General features: G+C 33.3%; 1 protein-coding gene across 4 annotated transcripts in view; it reads right to left on the bottom strand.

The window, feature by feature from the left end:
* LOC129952423 (uncharacterized) overlaps nucleotides 1-12,377 on the bottom strand; it is a 110,078-nt gene that overhangs the window by 13,801 nt on the left and 83,900 nt on the right. For all 4 annotated transcript variants that reach the window (XM_056065012.1, XM_056064996.1, XM_056065022.1 and 1 more), the window contains one exon: nucleotides 7,198-7,267. The gene's annotated coding sequence lies outside the window, so the exon portion shown is untranslated. The remainder of the gene's footprint in view (nucleotides 1-7,197; nucleotides 7,268-12,377) is intronic.

Genomic DNA, 12,377 nt, shown 5'->3' on the forward strand with positions numbered 1-12,377 from the left:
ATTAACACGTGGGAATCATTAAACAATTGATGCCCCAAATTGAGTTTATTTTGTTTTTGGTGCGAAAGCAACCTCGATTATTCCAACTCGAGAAAGTGATTTATTTGTAGTTTTCTTATCTGTTGAAGCTTGTAGCGCAGGAAATTTTGATTTGTTTGCGTTTTTGTTTTTCAATTAACAATCGTTTGTAAACAATATGAGGATGAGCTACTTGTTTGTTCGTTACGAATGAAAATATTTTATTCATAAGGTTGTTTTACGAAAAAAAAAACATATTTTGCCTCATGCTTATATCTATCTGACAGTTCAGGAATTGAAGTGCTTCTGCACAAGCTGACATGCATTTATGGAATAACAATAAATCTCTTCCTTGTTGGATTAAACAACCTTTCAAGTGTTATTTTGTGGTTTATTAATTTAAAATCATATTGTTTAATTCCAATGAACGTAACGTTATCAAGCGATTAATGAATCCGTTGAATGTGTTGCTAATGATGATATGTCAAAAATGACGTTTGATTCTCTCTGCAGCCTACTCATTAGATTCTGTCATGGGTTTTTTTTAAAAATTTGCAGATTTTAGAGCTGGTAAACCACAAGTTTTATATAAAATCTCTCGAAAACTAGTAGCAATTCAAAGTTGAACTAAACAAACAAACCTTTGGAAACATTCAACGCTCAAATTAATGTAAACAAAACATCTGATGCGGGAAGATTTGTCAACGTGGAGAATAAAAGCCCCGGTGACTATTTTCGGCACTGGCGGTTTTTTCATGATCCTCCAGAGTTTCAAACGCTCTTTGTTAAGCGAGGAACCAGAATTCACTTTGGCTACTGGCCTGACGACCCGAAGGACGAGGAAGACTTGTTCACAGTTCGTACTGACGTTTCCAAGGGATGAGTCTTCGAAATCGTCGCCACAAATATGTTCGACGCTTTCGTTCTGGAAAAAGACTTTCCGGTAACTCCGTTCAATCGCAAGGATTTGGGAGATATGAGAAAGGCGATAAGTTCATTTGTGGAGGAAGATAAATATAAACGAAAATTTCTTGTGGAGGTTAAGTTGCAGCAGGCTAGGAAAATTTGCGCCAAAAACATTCCATAATGTGGTAATCGTTGTTCCAGTAAATAAAACCACAACAGTGGGCTATCGCAACTTGATGAACAGCCTGCCAACATCAAGAAGATCCTCAGTGCATTGAATAAACCATTTGAGTCCTGAAAGGAAGCAGCCAAAGAGATAGTTATAGTGAAATTGCAACCCATAATAAAAGCTTCAGTGATATTTGGATGAGTGTGATTTTGGTACGAATCTGGAACTAGGAATTGCCATTTTCTGCTCCGGCCATAAAGACTTACACGAAATCGTTCAGAATCTTTTCAACCCCGCCTAAAATTTTACCGGACGCGACGGCCACAATATATGGCGATTCTGAAAGCACATTTTGCCAACAGAAGCTCAGTTAGAAAATGTTTTACAAAATTTGACAGCCGGTGATAAACAAATTTAAACGTCAAATGAAAACGTGTAAATGTTCAGTGTTAACGATTTTCGGGTTTTCGAATACATTTTTGCCGAAAAAACGGTTTTGAGTTTGGTGTGAAAAGGCTATTACATGAAGTATTAATAATACAATAGAAAAAAGAAAACAATTGCAATAGTGTCCCATGAACCAAGAAAAAAAAATCAATTTTTGAAAGAAATCTGAAGTTACCCATGGAAAACCTAAGTAGTGTGTATAGTTTTTAAAAAGGCTTTCCGACATATTCAAGTAGTAAATTCAAGAGGGTTTCGAATTGTGTTTTTTTTTGACACAGTAAATGACATTAGTTCTGACAGTTATCAATTACACTTGTATTAATACAAGAAAAAGCGATAGCGAAAAAGATATTGGATACATCAGATTTTTAGAAACCTTAATGAAAGTTAACTACAACACTTTTTCAGATAGTAATACGGGCGAAAATAATTATAATACTCCATAGCGAAATGTCAAAAAAAATATTTAAATCACTTGAGTTTCTTTTTCATATATTTCTGTTGAAACTGCGCTCTCAGACTGTTCAATACTTTTAATTAATTTATATTTTGTTTTTATATTTTGTTTCAAGTAAATTTTCGTTAAATGTTTTTATGAAAATTAAATTAATATTAATAAATCATAATCATCGTTACTAAAAAGAAGTCCTTGTTTTTATTTCTAAAGGAAATATATATTGAAGAGGATATTTTCAATAGGCTGTGGGGCCATCATCGTGGCACAAATAATAATTGCTAATTATTTTAAACATTTCAAAAGTAGGTATGTATAATCTGCAAATCTTATGATAGACTTGAAAGCGAATGTATCTCTTTTAAATGGAGGAAATTACATTTTCTGGAAGACGAAAATTCAAGCCGTCCTTATAAGAGATGAACTATGGCTTTGGGATGTTGTTAGCAAAACGAAACCAGCAGAAATCAATGATGATAACGAATAGCAAATCAAGGCCATAGAGTCATTTTCGAACAAAATATTTGTCAAATCTAAAATGGATCCCGAATGATTTCTGTAGCAAAGCGAAATTACAGTCTTTACAAGCTCGAAACTGAACATTCTATTGAACTGTCCTGTAGAGCTGACAATTCATTGGGCATTCATCAGTGGCATCGTCGACTTGGACATAGAGATCAAGTAGCTATCGAGAGACTTATAAAGGAAGATCTTGCAACTGGCATTCATTTGAGGAAGTGTACTGAGAAGATCATTTGCGAAAATTGCATCAAAGGCAAGCTTGCACAGTATACGAGTAAGTTTCTTGTGAGACAAAATATAGAGAAAAGCAATCATTACATTTGATACATTCTGATTTTTTAACACTGATTGACTATTTTTCTGGTTACACCTTACCTCCTTGCGTTCTGCGATCCGACAATGGAAAGGAATACGTATCTAAAGAATTGGAAGAATTTCTGAAGAGGGAAGGAATACATCAGTACGCGGTTCCATACACACCACAGCAAAACGGTGTAGCAGAACGCAAGAACCGAACCCTAACTAAAGCAGCGAAATGTATGTTACTTGATGCAAATCTTCCCTATCGTTTCTGGGGGAAAGCAGTGTCAACAGCAGCCTATTTGCAGAATAGACTACGCGTCTCGAGAAGACTTCAATTGAGTTGTTTACTGGAGAGAAACCTGATCTGAGCCATATTACAGTGTTTGGATCCAAATCGTTTACCTTAGTTCCAAAACAGAAGAGGCAGAAGTGGGATGACAAGGCAAAAGAAGGCGTTCTTGTTGGATATGATCTCAACTCAAAAGGATATCGTAAACTTGATCCAAAATCTAATAGAGTTTGAATATCCAAATCTTTGAAAATTATTGAAAATGAACTCAAGAATCAGCAACCCACAAAAAGCCAAGAATCCAGAACTGTACACAATTATGAAACGGAAGATACTTCTCCGAAAGAAAATTTAGACTATGTTTCAATAAGACTGGGAAGAGACGAAAGCATCTCATTTAATGACTCGCTTATTATTGAAGAGGAGCAAGTATTTGAAGAATATGAGCCCCTCGTTATAGAAGAGTTAGTAGCCCAAGGCGGTGAAAACATTCAAGATCAGACAGAAAATCAGGAAATTCGAATTACAAAGCCCTGGTTAGTATCTCGAAAGAACCAGAATCCTGGGATGAAGTATTGCGTTTACCACTTGCCGAGAAGCGCAAATGGACTGAAGCTGTACAAGAGGAAATCAAATCAATGAACGAGCTCGAAGTTTGGACACTCACAGATCTGCCGCCTGGAAGAAGAACAGTAAGTTGTAAATGGTTATTTAAAACCAAACTAAATGTAGACGGAAGCATTAGTAGGTACTCATAAAGCCCGACTTGTTGCAAGAGGATTTTATCAAAAGACCTATGCGCCAGTGGTTAAACACTAAACTATAGGAACTCTTCTAGTGGTTACACATTTGAAACGTTTGCATGTGCGGCATTTTGATGTGAAAAATGCTTACTTGCTTAATTTTCATGCACCAACCCGCAGGGTCTAAAATATTGGGTCATGAAGAAAAGGTGCTTAGACTTAATAAAAGCACATATGGTCTAAAACAACCAGCCCGGGAATGGAACAAGAGAGCAACAGAGATCTTACTTGGAATGGAATTCAAGGCATCGACAGCTGATCAGTGTCTGTTTGCAAGGAAAGAAAGCAACGGCCAAACAACATTTATGTTGATGACATTCTGGTGGCTGGATTTTGTGAAGAACTTATAAACAACATATATAAAGAACTCCAAAAGCATGTAAAGATGAAAGGATTGGGTGAAGCGAAATATTATCTCATTATAGAGATCGACCGGGAAAAAGATGGATCGTTCAAGCTAAGCCAAAAGTCAAAAATTAAACAACTGATAAAAACCTACAAACTTGAAGATTCAAAAGAAACTTTAACATTAATTAAAACAGGTTTCTTGAGTCCAAGTGAAGAAATAAGTCCGAAGTTACCAAATAATAACTTATATCGCAGAGCTATTGGATTATAACTCTATATTGCAACCGTTTCAAGACCAGATGTATCCTTAGCTGTTAATCTTTTGAGCAGAAGTATAGAATCTCCAACTGAAAGTGACTGGAAAGCTGTAAAAATGGATACCTGGCGACGACTGTTGACAAATGTTTAAGGCTTCAAACAAATGAAGACAAAACCTCAGTAGCTATGTCTTTAACCGAAGCGGAGTATATGTAGCGGCATCACATGCAAGTCGAGAACTAATTTGGCTACGAAGACTCTTGATAGAAATGGAGGTAGATATTAATCAGCCCACAATTATCTATGAAGATAATCAAGGATACATTCGCCTAATTGAATCCGACTAGTGTGGAACTCGAACAAAACATATTGATATTTGCCACCATCATATAAGAGACCTAAGAGAGAAGAAGAACATCGAACTTAAATATTGTCCATCAAATGAAATGAGAGCTGATATTCTGACAAAACCACTTTCAAAAGATGTTTTCCTTAATTTTACGAATCTTTTAGGAATTCGAAAGGATGACCAATCGAAACCATCTGCGCATTCAGACTGTTCAACACTTTGAATTAATTTATGCTTTTATGAAAATTAAATTATTATATTATTAAATCATAATCATCGTTACTAGAAAGAAGTCCTCGTTTTTATTTCTAAAGGAAATATATATTAAAGAGCATACTTTCAATAATTTCAAATAAATAAATATATTATATTATCTTTTACTAAACCGTATCCCAAGGTAAAAATATGCCTTAGGGTTTTTTAACCAGTCTTTTCATAGTTGTCAGCTACCTATTTGCTATGTTTATCCACACATCCACTTGTTATATCAAATGTGTTTGAACACACCCTGTATGCTCCCAACTGAAGTTTAAAATACTTGAATATATACAAGACACATACGAACATTTAAATAACAAAAAACAAACAAGGGGCTAATCAATGCAAGCAAACAAAATATTTGTTTTTAAAAATCTATAAAACTTCGAGTTTATTTTTTATTAATATACTATCTTTTGGTAGCAACTTATTGAAAGTTGTCATCGCGTTGACTAAAGAAAAGAACTATTAAAGTGTAAACATCCCATAAAATCCATGTTTAAGTCTGTTTTTTTATTTGACATTTACTACAGAAACCTAATGACCAATCGAGAGGTTGTGTTGTGGGCTGAAAATATCATACACATACTCGTACACTTATCATAATATCACTGCATATGGATGCTACCGCCTATGCTCGTAAATTATGACCACCCAGGGGTATTCCATTTTATTAGATTTAAACATGAAAACCGTTAAATTGAATGTATTATGTGCATTTCCTTTGAATACAAACAGACAGTAAAACAAATGTCAACGCATTTGACAAATCGATTTGCATTGAGGCCATCGAATTTACATAAATAGTATATTCTCTCGTAAAATTTACGTTCACCTACTTTGGTGGCTCCGTTTTTATTTTGCGAGAGTATACAGGTCTACGGATTGACAGTGTTTGGTAATACATTTTGTGCGGTTTGTCAGCGTCAGCGATTATTGAATTGAATGCACATCTATACATTATGGAGGCAAAAGATCAAATGAATGTCATTCATCTCTTACGTTAACTTTTATGGAGAGAAGGAAAGTTAAGTTTAGATAAAAAGGAGGTAAATGGATTAGGTCCAGATTATAACTTAACTCTGAGCCGTGTGATAGGATTTGTATTTCATACTGATGAATGAGTTACCAAATATTTTCAGAGTAATTTCTGCCATTTTTACTATGGTGAAATGTCAAAATTGACTTTTGCATCTTTTCGCAGTCTACTCTTTGGATTCTGAAATCGGTGTCATTAATTTGTATGAAACAATGGTGGATTTACATGTGTCTATTAAAATGACAGCTGTCAATCTAATGTAAAAGAGAGAGATAGAGAAGTTCTTGGCTTTTGAAACTTCATTTCAAGAACAAATATAAACCATCATTGCCAGGTATTATGTTTTGTACGTTATATAAATAAACTTCAAGGCTGCTGTAATTAGTCATACGACTAGAAATAATTATTCTTTTAGATATAAACAATCTTAAAGTTTGACTTCTCCTTGATTCAATCACTTTATGTTCATTATCTTTTCATTATTAAATACAAAATTTAATTTCAATACGTCATATCTAACAACAAACATCAAAAACATGAAGACAAGAATGAATAGTCATTATGTCGGCAATATTTAATAGCCGGCCGGTTGTATTTTGTTTTGTTTGTCCCTGTTCAACTTGACCATCATTTTTATAATGAAGGTCAAAGAATTATATGATGGGTTGCATCGTTGCGTGTCAATTTGAATACAATAATTATATTCTCATAAGTTTAACATTCATGTAACATAATTATAGACTTTTTAGCTTAAAAAATTCAATTTGAATGAATGTGCACAAATCAAGTGATAAGATTTTTTGAATGAAATGAACATATGTGAATAATTTTTACAAAGAAGTATGAAGGTTCTTTTGAAATGTGTATACAAAAATAAGAGTTGGTTTAAAACATAGAACATTAACTCAAGGTTATGTTTTGTTTTGGATCAAGACTTTTAACTATTAAATGATTTTGCAGTTCTTAAATATTTATATAAAAAATTGAGAGGTTTACATAAATTTGAAGGTACCAAATAGTAAAAGTCAACTTACATTTAATATTAGACTTGGTTTTTGATCTTTTTGTTAGTTGAAAGACTGCAGTGCTGCAACTTATTGTGACCTGAAAAAGAAATAAAAACCAACATTGAATTAAAGATTGTCAAACGAAAAGCAACAAACATTTATATTTTAGTTGGAAATTCACAAAAGCGGAAAGTGGCGGCGCTGTGGTAACTTAAAATGTTAAACTGTCATTATTATAGTTTGCCAACTCTTTTGGGCTTCGATAATTTTCTGCATGAATTTTCTGAGAAGTTACTACATGTATTTTCATATTCAATTGTTAGAAGAATATTGGACAATATTAGAAGTGTTCAAGTCTATTAAAAAAAAACATTCACAGTGAACGCACCCTTAAGCCAATGACCAAGCTGATGTCAAAAGGCAAAACTCAGAAAAGAAATGATGCCTTGTTTACATCAGAGTTTAAAAAAAATAATAATTTTCATTAACAACTTAAAATGTCAAACTGTCATAATTATAGTTTGCCAACTTTTTTGGGTTACGAAAATTATTGTTTGCATCCATTTTCTGAGAAGTTACTACATGTATTTTTATATCCAATTGTTTGAAAAAATATTGAACAATATTAGAAGTGTTCAAGTATAAAGAAAACATTCACCGTGAACGCACCCTTAAGACAATGAAAAAAAAACTGAAAATGTCAAAAGACAAATTCAGAAAAGAAATTATGTTTTGTTTACATCAGAGTTTATGAAAAATAATAATTTCATTAGCAACTTAAAATGTCAAATTGTCATATCTCTAGTTTGCCTATGTATCCACTATCTGAGAAATTACTACATGGATTTTCATTTCCAACTGTTTGAAAAATATTGGACAATACCTATTAGAAGTGTTCAAGCCAATATAAAGAAAACATTCACCGTGAACGCACCCTTAAGACAATGAAAAAAAAACTGAAAATGTCAAAAGACAAATTCAGAAAAGAAATTATGCTTTGTTTACATCAGAGTTTATGAAAAATAATAATTTCATTAACAACTTAGAATGTCAAATTGTCATATCTCTAGTTTGCCTATGTATATACTATCTGAGAAATTACTACATGGATTTTCATTTCCAATTGTTTGAAAAATATTGGACAATACCTATTAGAAGTGTTCAAGCCAATATAAAGAAAACATTCACAGTGAACGCACCCTTAAGACAATGAAAAAAAAAACTGAAAATGTCAAAAGACAAATTCAGAAAAGAAATTATGCTTTGTTTACATCAGAGTTTATGAAAAATAATAATTTCATTAACAACTTAAAAAGTCAAACTGTCATATTTATAAAATAAAATAAATTGGGTGGCGCGACAGTCCGTTGAGAACCAAGGCCTAGTGACTTACAACTCTCAACCATTCCTGTGTGTGAGTAATGTTGTCAGGAATGGAGGGGACCTACAGTTTATACTGCCGACTCCGAACGGCTAATTTTGAGAAAGCACTTTTTCATGACAATAGTTACTCTTGGAGAATTTGTCAATTCCTCGCAAGAGGCAGTACCCGTGAAAAGACTTTTTTTTTTTTTTTTTTTTTTTTTAGATGGCATAAGCAGGGATCGAACCCAAGACCTTTAGCATGACAGTCCAACACACTAACCATCATGCCACGGGTACCACCTGTCATATTTATAGTTTGCCTAAAATTATTGTTTGCATCCATTTTCTGAGAAGTTACTACATGTATTTTCATACCCAATTGTTTAAAAAACATTGGACAATATTTGAAGTGTTCAAACCAATAAAAAGAAAACATTAACTGTGAACGCACCCTTGCCAAACTGACAATGTCAAAAGGCAAAACTCAGAAAAGAAATTATGCCCTGTTTACATTAGGATTTTTTAAAAATAATAAATTTGCATAGCATATTTCATTAACCTGCAATAATGTACATGACGACTTCCTACATTCAGTGTCAAAGTTGAGCACGTTTTTTTATTTTTTCTGTGACTATAATTACAAAACTGAAACTTTCACTTAGATGCAACACAAGATGGGTGCATCTGCTGCATGTACAATTGAAATGAAGCAAGAAATGCAATGACTTCTATGGAATTTTCAATTTTTATTTACTTTGGCTGTAGAAGATGAAGAAGAAGAGTTGTGCTCTTTATTACATATCGGCATGGACAACCAAAGCTATATATGTACATTGTACACTCGTCCGTACATTAATTTATATGTGAACAAAATTCTCACTCGGTATTCACTTCACGTAGTACATATTTGTATTATTTTTATTTTCTTTAATTAAACAAACAATGTGCATGCATGCATTTGGCGTCCAACAACTGACAACTTACAAAATAACAACAGCCAGCAAGAAAACAACAAACCGATCGGATCAACCAACGACGATGACGTTAGTTAATGAACAAGGTCTGAAGTTTGAACTGAACTCTGAAAAGTGAGGTTATGTAAAAATGTCAGCATAAACATTCCATGACTTTAGACACACACACAAAAAAACACACTGGCAACAATGGTAATGAAAGTGAAATTCAGGGTAAGAAAAATAAAAAGGTTAAAGAACTTTAATTTGGTGAATTTTTATAACACTTAATATGTTTGTGTTATTATCTTATGTTTCTAATCAACATCAATATCGTGGAATTTAAGTCTTTTGTCATAATTAAACGGTATAATGTTACACTCGCTGAAAAAGCGGATTTTGAACGAAAAATAAATGAGTCAACGAACTATGGATTTATATTTATTTTGCCCTCAGGTAAAGTTCTATTAATTAAGGAGGATAAACAGTTAATTTTGAGTAACTAATTTCATAATATTGAAATATGAGAATTTGATTTTCTTTTATTTCTACCACACGAGCATAACTTTCATTTGGCAATTATGATTGGTGAGTCTTGAAGAAATCTTGATCCGGGATCCCAATGGAACAAGTGAACGCCAGGTTCTCGATTTTGAAGTTGAACGTGAGTATCAGACGCACATTTGTTATAATTTGTCAATGGAAAACTTGACCAACAAAGTATTGGAAGAGTTCGATATTATTCCTATATTTTGGCAATAAATTCGGATTCGAAATTAATCCTGCCTTTGGGTTTGATTTAAAATTAGTTCATCGGATGTTGCTGGTATTTTAAACAGCTAGTCATCAGAATTATAAAAAATACTTTTAAAATTACGATTGACAGTGACAGGCCGCGTTCCAAAAACCAACTTAAACTGATATTCAAAAACCATTTACCGATAGGCATGATCTTGACTGCTCGTAGCGGCCATATTGTTTCTTTTAATTCCTGTCAAAATTTCGTATTTTAGTAAGTCACTAATGTCAAATGAATAAGTAAAAAAGCAAAACTGCTGGATCTGGGACGAATTCACGCAAGATTTACGGGATGCTAATGCATCCAAATAAAGTAAATATTTCGTGTGGATTTTAGTGGCGTCATCAGTCCGTACTTCTTCGAAAATGATGCTGGGCAGGAAATCACCGTCCTGAAATGGAATGGACACCAAGAACATGTGGTTTCTATAGGATGGCGTTTCGTGCCACACAACTCAAGACAAAATCAGTATTCTGCTTAAGTGGTTGCATGGCATCTTATCTCACGCCTAGGCTATGTAAATTGGCAACCAACAGCTATGATTAGACCCCTTTAGGCCTTAACTTGTGGGTTGAGATCTATTTGAATAAGCCGTAAACCACGGGGCGACCCACAAACACAACATAATGGATGCCATCGGTAAAATTCAGGTTGATTTATGCGCCAAAGTCTTCGATATCTGAACTGGACCTTTCAAATTCTCGCCACCAGGTGAAACCGCTGATGCCATTTAAACGATGGTATAGTTCACACAAAATGTCATTGTCCTTATTGATATTTCATATACAACTTGTATAGTTTAATTTTAAAATTCACCCGCCTTTAATAGAAACCCCTTTACATGACAATTTGCCGTTCTTAAAAAAAAAGTTAACGAAGCGACTATAAACAAACTTATAATTTGACAGTTAAATGCAAGAACCTGAGCCAATAGCCGTATTGGTTTGGTATACTACCCTATAAATATGAATGATTTGACAAATGTATTATATGTCAAAGTAGACAATTGTATACGATTAAGTCTAGTACAAATGGTTAAACTTAAAATACATAATAAATGTTGCCATATCTGTATGACAGCATTTTTAAGATTATGTTAATGTAAAACTACCTTTTAACAGTTATTAATAATTTGTTCACATACTTTTCATTATAATGAGAAAAATTAAAGCAGTTCATTAAATTCGTCTCGTAGTCTGGAGACATTACATTCCTTTCACAACCTACTCAAATGTTTTTCTTTTCTTGAGGTCAAACTAGGTTTTCGCGGAATATTTTGCAATTGACAACCTTGAAAATCACATTTAATACATTTATTTTTAGAAATGATCTTACATTGACGTTTCTTGTCATTAAGTGAGATTTAAAATTGGTTTTGAAGTTTTGCACGCTGCTAATTATATTTGCATTTATTAAGTCCTATTTCCATTTACACACGATAAAATCATTATCTATTGTGTCATTTTATATAGATCTGTCTAATTACAAATTCAAACTGTCATACAAAATACGGCGCCGCCGCGCCGCCGTGCGTCGATTTTTAGAAACTAGACAATTAAACTCAATAGTTTAATACCATTTCACATCAAAAAGTAGGCTCAAATGTGAGATGTTTAGATTGAATATCACACAAATGTATGTTATCTCGCGTGCTAAAAACATTCAAACGCATATATGCATCTTTTCTATTCATCTGGGCGTATCAGATTTTACACGGTTTTATGGCAAGCTATATTTTACTTCACTTGCGGTTGATTATTTTGCGCACGTGAGTTAATTTCACTTTTCACTCTCTTGTCATTTAGAAAAAAAAAACGAAAAATTCAGAAGCTGGAAAAGAAGAAATCAGATCAGCATTTTAGTTATTGCAAGTCTCAAGTCTTTAATATTTCAATCCCATAATATAATCAGCGAAGAAATGTATATATGATGTATCTTTCCGCAAATTTATCTATGAAATTGCTTGTTTGTCAGATCGTGAATCATCTCTTTATGAGTTTAGCTTCACGCCAATGCACGCGATACACAAAAGCACGTCTGAATCTGGAATTGACATAAAACAGTGCTGTACCAAAAATTCTTTTTATTTT

The sequence above is a fragment of the Eupeodes corollae genome, chromosome 1 (genome assembly GCF_945859685.1).
Source record: "Eupeodes corollae chromosome 1, idEupCoro1.1, whole genome shotgun sequence".
NCBI lineage: Eukaryota > Metazoa > Arthropoda > Insecta > Diptera > Syrphidae > Eupeodes > Eupeodes corollae.